Raw genomic sequence first — 10,661 nt, forward strand, 5'->3', positions numbered from 1 at the left:
TGTGCGCGGCACTTTGTGAATCGTATCTCAAGATCTAAGCGTTAAACCTTAAGCCGTACGTTATCTGCATAGAGTCATTGTGATAGTCTAGCCTTCCTGCAGTTCACGGGTATGGTCTCGGCACTCAGCAAGCGTTGAAGTGCGCTTGTCAGCTGTGATATCTACGGCTCAGTTTGTTGGTCACGGTATCGACGATTGCTTGCTTGGATTAGCCTTGTCATCCCTTCCGTAATTGATGGCATAAATTGTTCAATGCAGGTTCCCTCACGGCCGCCCAGAACATTTAAACAAAGTGTGCGGTAAATGTCAGGCGAAAGGACTGGACGCCGTCGACGACATCACTGGTCTGCAGCAAAAACATTTTAAAAACAAATGCTTCGACAGAACGGGCCAAACCGTTCGACTGAGGCCTGACGCTGTGCCCAACAAGTTCGACTTCCCAGAACACCTCCAGAAAGTAATAATGCATGCGACATATGTAGAGGCCAGATTTATATCCACTAAAAGCTAGTTGAACACACATGCATGAAAAACTCATTTATCTTGCTCAAAATATGCACCTCTAGGAATTCACTTGCATGCATTTAAAATACGCAACAAACTCACTGGGGCAAAAGTATCTTACTTTATGTAGTGTACAAAAAGCATGCAGAGTTGAAAGCTTAGATCGAGAAGTTGCCCGTCAAAGCGAACTCGTTACAAAGTTACCGTGTGAAAAATGCAACTAAGTTATTGAGCCCGAAACGTAGCTTGAAACGTTACAGAGTTACTTAAAAAAAAGAACGAGTTGCTCCCAAGTTACTTCGGACACAAAATAACACTACACAGGTGCAGCTGAGTTCGACCCTGAGTTGCCTGCGTTGAGTTTTCGTTTATGTCCAACAATTCGAACGTGTTACATCTTATTCCCTGTCTGCACACGATGGTTCAGCTTCATTTCAATAGCAGCCGTTCTTACTTCCTGAACAGAATACTGTCATTGACTGGACATCATGTTTTATGACATAAAATGCTGTGGAAGAACCGTAAAGAAAGCAAGGAAATGAGTGGACGTGAGTGAAAAGCGAATTGGTAACTTGGAACGTAGCTTAAGTTACTTTGGCAAAGTTACCTGAAAAAGGAGTTCCTCTGAAAATTACCACGGCGCAAAAGTAGCGAGTTAAGTTATATAGTTACCAAGAAAAGGAACTTAGTTACAGTAACGAGTTACCTCGAACTCTGCTTGAAAGTGTGTATTTGCATGAAAATCTAGCCTCTAGAATCATGTTCCCTAGTTAAGAGTTCCAAGCGATGGTTGATGATTGGAATCAGTACTGCACGAAGAGCACCTTAAAGCTGCAGCTAGTCCAATATATGAAAACACTCCTGAATTATGCATTCATATGCAGTTAAAAGCCACTCCATATTGGATAGGACAATACTAAGACGGGCAAAAGCATATAAAGAAAAAAGTATTGCATGAACATGTTGACTAACGTACAAACTCGTATTAGTGGGACATACAAACACACCAGCCACATGTCTCTTTGGTGCATTCCAGCATGTTTACTTTACTTAGAGACAATAAATAATTTTTCAACCTCGAATGTCTACTCTTTATTCTCGCTGCTTAAGCTTCACATGTTTGAATGCAGCCCAAATGAAAACAATGTGATCCGTCTGATCAAAGAAGTTTCCCAGTGCTACAGCAGTATCGGACTGTACCACCTTGCCAAAGAATATACAGAGAAGGTGACAGCCAGGCCTCATCTGCGAAAGAAATTGTCAAGGTTGATCATATTCAACAACCAGTAATGCACTCTGCCCACTTACCTGCTTGACTGCTTCAAACTTGCTGTTCGGTAGTTTCATTTTAAATCGAACAACGTATGAAAGTCGTATTTTTTAATTCGCCCAGAAAAAATATATGTTAGAGGACAGTTCAAATGACGCAAATCGCGCCACGTGCGATGCTCGTGCGTGTAGTAGTTTCCGCGTAGGAGAGGGGGAAAGCCGGAGGCTACTTGGGCGCGCTTTCTTCTGGACCGACTTTGACGAGATCTAGCGCCGCTGACTTTATGCCTAGGAACTGGAGGATTTTTGTGATTATAGGCTGCGCCATAGACACTGTCGACAGCCACCCACAGAACTCTGAGAGCCACAGATTTTCTGTTAAAAAATGCCAAACTTGGCGTAAACGTTCAAAAAGGCCAAACTTTGTTACCAATTTTCTTCATGACGGAACGTCTGAGAACATCGAGCTTAGTGCCATTCGATAGGACGTTGAAAGAGCTTTCGTGCTGTGAGAATTCATTTTTCTCAGCCCAGTTGTTTCTGCGTTATTAGCTTGAGAATCACACATGGTAGGCGAAAATTGGCAATGTTGCATCTCAATTTTCTCAAAAATGCCATCTTCGATTTCCTTGATTATTTTTCAAAAGGTGGCGTCATGTCTCTACTTTAGACGCCAAGTTAGACAATCTTTTATTTTTGCCTGAGAGACGCGCAGCGATTTTTTTTTGTCAGGCAAGGTGCACGAGTCTGCGGCCTTGCGCGCCCCACCCACGAGGACGCGACCTTCAACCTCTTCTTTGCTACATGTGTCCCGCTGACGGAGAAATCAATGACCACACTGCGTGAGCTTGTTGTAGTGTCCCCGGAGCATCACTTTACGTTTACCCAATTGTCCCTCAGTTCCGTCAGGCTCATTCAAACCGTGGGAGAGTACATGAGTTGCCTGTGCGCCCTTGACGAGAAGCCCGTGTTCGACGAACATACCGACAAAGCAGTGAGAAGAAACGAAGCGCCTCGTAGAGATCTTTATCCACTGGTAACATATTAGCTTTTGTTTCAGGTTGGCGCCAGTCCCCCAGGAAGTGTGAAAATCACATACTTTTCATTGGTAAAAGAACGAAAAACGGAAGTTTCGAAAAACGTAAAATGTGCCATTTGCGAGACCCCTGCAGGTGGTAGCTGCCACCATTGGATTAGCATCATCCGATAGCTTTACACATGTCCTTTCACATGATATAAAGTGAATGGGTTCAAGCGCATGGATGCCAGAAGGACTACTGAAGACCACACCGAGGGTTTAAAGTACCTACGGCTACCGGAAACGAGGGATTTTAGTTGTGCGTTGTTCTGTCGGAAATTTTGATTCCCACGGTGACATTGACACATCTCGGTGAGGGCGAACGTGTTATACTTGAGAGCAGCAACTGTCATCACAGCGGTCTTACGGGTTTTGTACCACTCGTCGTGGTTCCGAAATAACGCTACGGAGCATAAAACTAATTAAAGAGAGCATGCACACCTTCGGAACTATCACTTATTGCGCCCAAGCTAAGAGGCGACTGCAACCACGCGACCAAAGTTTGTATTCTCAGATGTTGTAACTTTCTGTCCCCTGTGGCCGTAGTTCTACCTTCTTAATATTAACTCGCACGACAGCCTCATAGCGTGCGTATGTGCATTGCCTCAAGCACATGTGCGGGAGAATAGTGAATATGCGCACGTGCGTATACGCACAAGTCGTGCGTGCGGCTCCCATGAAAGTGCGTAATAGCAAGTTCAAGTCGCCCACGAAAGTATTGCCCTGCGTCTCCAAAGGAAAAAATAAACATACGTACCATAAGTGCAAAATAAGTACATAATGCAACATCTGGGCATTAAATTACAAAGCAAAGACTACGAAGCAAAACGCGCTCGTAAACATACGAAGAGCGCCTTTCTGTGGAAAAATCGCTCCGCGGAAAGGTAGACCTACGTCTCACTCAAAAAGAGAAAAGGTACTTTACCAGCAGCGCAAAGTACCGGCATAATTCTGCCCCTATGGAATAAATCGTGAAAAATATTCCGGCTTTTTAGAAATAATTAAGATCGAACATGCATAATTTTCGCGTACCACTCGTGGTTTTGCGATATTAAGCGGACAAAGAATGCGCTTGAACCCAGTCACTTTATATCATGTGAAAGGTCACGTCTAAAGCTATCGGATGATGCTAATCCAATGGTGGCAGCCACCACCTGCAGGGGTCTCGCAATGGGCACATTTTACGTTTTTGGAAACTTTCGGTTTTCGTTCTTTTACCAATGAAAAGGATGTGCCTTTCACACTGCCTGAGGGACTGGCGGCAACCTGAAACAAAAGCTAAGATGTTACCAGTGGATAAAGATCTCTGAGCAAAGAGTGAGAAGAAACGAAGCGCTTCGTAGAGATCTTTATCCACTGGTAACATCTTAGCTTTTGTTTCAGGTTGCCGCCAGTCCCTCAGGCAGTGTGAAAGGCACATCCTTTTCATTGGTAAAAGAACGAAAACCGAAAGTTTCCAAAAACGTAAAATGTGCCCATTGCGAGAATCATCCGTGGGAATCAAAATTTCCGACAGAACAACGCACAACTAAAATCCCTCGTTTCCGGTATAGCCGTAGGTACTTTAAACCCTCGGTGTGGTCTTCAGTAGTCCTTCTGGCATCCATGCGCTTGAACCCATTCACTTTATATCATGTGAAAGGACATGTGTAAAGCTATCGGATGATGCTAATCCAATGGTGGCAGCTACCACCTGCAGGGGTCTCGCAAATGGCACATTTTACGTTTTTCGAAACTTCCGTTTTTCGTTCTTTTACCAATGAAAAGTATGTGATTTTCACACTTCCTGGGGGACTGGCGCCAACCTGAAACAAAAGCTAATATGTTACCAGTGGATAAAGATCTCTACGAGGCGCTTCGTTTCTTCTCACTGCTTTGTCGGTATGTTCGTCGAACACGGGCTTCTCGTCAAGGGCGCACAGGCAACTCATGTACTCTCCCACGGTTTGAATGAGCCTGACGGAACTGAGAGACAATTGGGTAAACGTAAAGTGATGCTCCGGGGACACTACAACAAGCTCACGCAGTGTGGTCATTGATTTCTCCGTCAGCGGGACACATGTAGCAAAGAAGAGGTTGAAGGTCGCGTCCTCGTGGGTGGGGCGCGCAAGGCCGCAGACTCGTGCACCTTGCCTGACAAAAAAAAAAATCGCTGCGCGTCTCTCAGGCAAAAATAAAAGATTGTCTCACTTGGCGTCTAAAGTAGAGACATGACGCCACCTTTTGAAAAATAATCAAAGAAATCGAAGATGGCATTTTTGAGAAAACTGAGATGCAACATTGGCAATTTTCGCCTACCATGTGTGATTCTCAAGCTAATAACACAGAAACAACTGGCTGAGAAAAATGAATTCTTACAGCACGAAAGCTCTTTCAATGTCCTATCGAATGGCACTAAGCTCGATGTTCTCAGAGGTTCCGTCATGAAGCAAATTGGTAACAAAGTTTGGCCTTTTTGAACGTTTACGCCAAGTTTGGCATTTTTTAACAGAAAATCTGTGGCTCTCAGAGTTCTGTGTGTAACTGTCGACAGTGTCTATGGTGCAGCCTATAATCACAAAAAACCTCCAGTTCGTAGACATAAAATTAGCGGTGCTAGATCCCGTCAAAAGGCGGGGTCCCATAGCCTCGATTTGAGCAGCAGCAGCAGAGCAACAGCAGCGGAGCAGCAGAGCTGCAGCGACACGAGCGGTCCCATAGCACTGGGCGAGAGCAGCAGCGCTGCCGAGCTGCAGAAATTCCCTGCTGCTCTCGTATCCGAATTTTTGGTTGCTGTGCTGCCCTGTTGCTCTGCAGCCTGAGCAGCCGGTCTCGAAAGCCAATCAGGAGGCTGGTTGGTATTTTCGTTCGACGGTGTTTAGGGTTAGCAGGGCGGTGAGTGACGGCAGAAGGTTTGCTTCTGGTTGTTCTGTGATTTGATTCTGAAGACCTGGATACGCTTGTGATTGCCGGTAGTTTGGAGCGAGTGTTCAATCATCGGGACTGCGTGAAGTGCGCTTTCAGGACATAATTCAGTTCATAAAGTTCAATAAAGTGTTCGACCGAACCTACGTGATACATATGTTGTGTACCAGTTGTAGCTACATGTTCGCTTGTTTTCTGGAAAGTACTTCAAAACCCGTGACCTGATAACGTACAGGCGTCGCCACCCTTAACCGTAGCGCGGGAGCGCGTGGCCTGCTTGCATGCCAGCGCCGCCTTGTGTCGATGATGGGGCGTGCTGGGGTGGAGACGCTGGGGCCCTGGTGCACAAGCGCCCCCTCTCGACAGGGGCACGGCAAGCACGCACGGATCACCTACTCGGTTAGCAGTTAGCACCTACTGCAGACACTTCAGCGATAAGAAAATCAGTGTTTCTTTGGCATATTTGCACCCACACAAACACGTTACCAAATCTTTCCTCAGCACCATAAAAAAAAAAAAAAGAATCTGTGATAACACATATCATAGTGAACAGAACGCTCAGAGCAAACATGGGTGAGCCTACAGTGTTTGCATATGTCTCAAACTTATTTCAGAATATTGTGCCCCTCAAGCTCGCCCTTCCGCAAACTGGCATTCAGATAAAGCGTGGTAGATAACGCACACGCGCGGTTATTGTGCCTGTTTTGCGAGGGCGTAAGGTGATACTATACAGCAGGTGATCCATTCGTACCATGCCGATTACCCTGAGCTCAACCGATCGAGAGGGGGCGCTCGTGTACCATGGTCTTAGAGCAGAGCCTCCACCCCACATTCGACGCAAGGCGGCGCTGGCATGCAAGCAGGCCACGCGCTCCCGCGCTACGGTTAAGGGTGGCGACGCCTGTACAAGCAAATTACTTTCACGTCCATGCCGTGTGAAAACCAAACCGAACAAATTTCTTGTGGTCGGTATTCCAAGACCTTGCTAGGTGGTTGTAAATGAAACTGACCCTTGAAAAGGGTTAGATTGAGATAGACAACGTTCAGACAACAAAAAAAGGTTCGATAGAGATAGATAATGAACCCATTCCTTGTGAAAACAGGCAGAAAGCAGTGAATACTAGCAGAAGGGGCCTTTGTTTTCGTTAGACAATTTTATTTCACTAAGAGCAACGTACGCATTTGACAGTCACCGTAAATCAAAATATCGAATACTATAGTAACGAGGCAATATTTATACGACAAAATCCCGTAGAAGAATCTCCACACAACACAGCAAGGACTGTTCTGCACAGCAGTAGGACGAACCTACGTTGAATGTCATGAAACTGGCTACACATCAACGAAGAGTCAATCAGGTAATACGAGGCTCAGACCACCACCACACTCATCTCAAAGTTCACTTATGAGCTCCAAATCCACAATATATCTCTCACACAAACGCCTTCCTAGGATTGCGCCTAGGATTGCGTTCCTAGGTGTGTGTACTAAAAGGCTTAGCCGCTGCGTACGCCTTCGGAATGTGCGAAATGTAAACAATGCCACAGTTGCCAACACGTTTTGTGTTTCCTAAGCCGCTGCTGCCGCTACTTCAAAACGAAGCTATGGGACGCCTCCAGCAGCAGAGCAGTGGCAGCAGAAAGCTGCTCTGCTGCCATGTTGCCGTGTTGCTGGTGCCGCACCGCTGCTGCTTTGCTGCTGCTGCTCGCATAAAGCTATGGGACCCGGCCCAAAGTCGGTCCAGAAGAAAGCGTGCTCAAGCAGCATCAGACTTTCCCCCTCTCCTACGCGGAAACTACTACACGCACGAGCGTCGCACGTGGCGCGATTTGCGTCGTTTGAACTGTCCTCTAACATATATTTTTTTCTGGGCGAATTAAAAAATACGACTTTCATACGTTGTTCGATTTAAAATGAAACTACCCTGTTGCAACTGGACTTGTGATACTTTGATGCTGGAACTTTCACCACAAGACCTTGCTACTTAGCCTTTTTATGACTTATTCACTCTACCTCTAGTCATTTTGAACTGTTTTTACCGCCATTTATTTCCCCAGTGCACATATTTCTAGTCGGTATGTTTTTACCGTCATATAGCCTTTATATCACATATCATTCTAGTCCTTTGGAAGTGCTTTAGTGCCGTTCGGCATTTCGTGTCATAACCAGTCATATCTAAACTTCCTGTGCAAAGCATAATGTTTATACCCAAGCATATTAAGGTAGTTACATAAACAAACGTGCCAAACATTCCCTGGCATTCCGCACCCCCGAGCAGAAAGGAAATGGGAGAAACACGGGAAGCAACACGCTGAACGGACGACAAAGGAAACGTAACACAACAAATACAACACCACACAACACCAGCAAATCACATAATCGTAGTTCAAAGTACAAGATTGGAACGACACGCGCTCACACGAGTACACAATAGACAAGAAATAACATGTATGTGACGGGATTTCACACAAAAAATGTAAGAAACTCAATCACGAGGGATTTCTGCAGCGATCCGTGGCAAAATTTTAGCGAAGCAGCAAGGGAAGCACTCACAAACAGCAAAACTTGTCACAGCTTACATGCATTCCTATGGGCTGTAATCGCTCTTTTGAGCACCGCAATATGGCGGCTGGTGGTCGTACCCTTTCCCGCGATACCCTCACCCATCCGCTATCCAGCCTTTATACATAGAGATCAGTGGTGTTCTCCACACTGATCTCGATTGTAAAAGGCTGGATCGCGGATAGGGAGCGCGAGCGTGAAGAAACCGGCCGTCATCTTGCTGTACCCACAACAGTCGCCGCAGCGATCATGGCAACTTCTTGCAATTACGGTCGTACCAACCGTACTGGCAAGGTTACAGGGCCTAAATTTATACAGGTGAGTCACTCTTTATCGAGGAATAAATAGGCGTCCATTCTGTATATTTAGTTGACCATTATGAAGTGTTTTTTTGCCCAAAACGAGCACTGGATGCAGGTTGCTTGATCGCTCTTCCGACGTTCAATCGAGCACACTTGCATTTTACCCGGCGGCAAATACAGTTTGAGTGCATAATATGCTTGAAAGAACACGTTACACTACACAGGTAGTGTTGCCATCAATATATGTGCGAGCACTCGAGCGCTTTTTTGCATGCATTGCTAGCATGGTACACGGTGTTCTCTGCGGAAGCAAGTGGCCAAGTGCCACATTCATTTCTTTGAATTACCTTCACGCACAAGTTCGGTATTACGTCATAATGAGACCACGATTGTCACCTTTTTTCATGTATTGGTATTGTTTTGTGCCTTGGTTTGATTTGTGACAAAGAATCCTACGTAACGGTGGTGTGGCGCGACTTGAATAACGCCTTTGTGTCTGAGCTGTATCGTCAGCTTGTTACGATAGTAATAATTTGTAGCGTGTCGTGCTATTTGTAGCAGTTTTTAAGGCAAAAGTGGTCTCTCAATACAGGTTTTGTCATGAGGGCTATCCAGTGAATTATCTGTGCAGTGTGATACGGCTGGGTGTACAGGTAAGTATCACGTTCCTCATCCACTGGTTTCTACTTTACAGGAAGGAACAACCTCAGTGCACGCACTGTGGTTAGCCTCTCTCAGTTCTGCATATTTTCTTACATGTTCACATCAGAAACACACCTTAGACTTTAGGCTCCTTCACCCAACAATATAATAATTAGAGATTGTACTTCTTTTTAGAATAGTTTTTAATCTTTTTAATTTTTAGAAGATACAGGGATTGTAAACCATGTTTTAAACTGATGTTTTAACATTTGTCCAATGCATTTATTAAACAACATATTCATTTTTAACTGGTTGCACCCAAACCAATGTTCTGATGTATTATTTCTTTTGTTGTCGATGCACCATAAAAAATGGAATAATCATCATCAATGCAGGTTACTTCACAGCTGCCTCAACATACTCAAGAAATGGGTGCAGAACCTGCGTAATGCCCACAAACTTTGACCACCACAGCACCTCCAGAAAGTAAAGGCATATGTGTCACATGGGATTTTTAAAGGCATTCACAGTATATAATACCGTGTATGAACTGTTGTTGATCTAAGCAGCCTCTACAGTACACTCTCAGAAATTAAAACTTGTCAGGGAACTGTGATAATTGTTCCAGTTAATAGGCATGCACATGTACGCTATAAGAAGAAAATTATTTATTGAGAATGCACTACTGTTGATCACACTCATGCAGCTGTAGGTTTACCTTCGGCCTCTTGGAACTCTTTTTTTAGTTGCCTTAGCTGCAGGAGGAGTGTCACCCAGCATGTAAACTACTTGCAGAAATATTGACGTATTTAAGATTATGACACAGTTTGAAGGGTTTCAATTCAGGAAATTTGCAGTGGCAGGGCCTGCCAGAGTGAAACCTACTGAATATTTTATGGTGTCGAAGTGGCAGTTCCTCCAGGATAGGAATATCTTAGATGGGAGCAAAAAGCTTGAAATTAACAAAGTGTTGTTTGCATTAAGGCAATTTGTTATACACTGAACACATAGGCAGCAAAACAAAAATTTAAAATTCAGCATGTATGAAAATTGGGTGCAACAAATTTGCATAGTGTACGTGTACATTGTCATTCCTGAGATATATATTGTCATTGCAGGGAGGTCATAAAACAATAAATGAATTGTTTTGTCACTTCCCTGCACATTCATTGTATCTTGAAATGCGTATATGCCAGAATAAATGTTGAACTTGAAAAATGTATATTCTCTTCATTCATAGAGCATAACATCACTTATCTTCTTTACAAAAGCATATCGTGTCACATCTTTGTCACGCAGAACGCACAACCAAGAAAGCCATCTTCCATTAAACATCACGTTTCAGACATGATTCAGTTGGTATCATTTCATAGACAGGGTACACCACGGCTCGAGTTTCA

The sequence above is a fragment of the Ornithodoros turicata genome, unplaced genomic scaffold, assembly GCF_037126465.1.
Source record: "Ornithodoros turicata isolate Travis unplaced genomic scaffold, ASM3712646v1 Chromosome54, whole genome shotgun sequence".
NCBI classification, from domain to species: Eukaryota; Metazoa; Arthropoda; class Arachnida; order Ixodida; family Argasidae; genus Ornithodoros; species Ornithodoros turicata.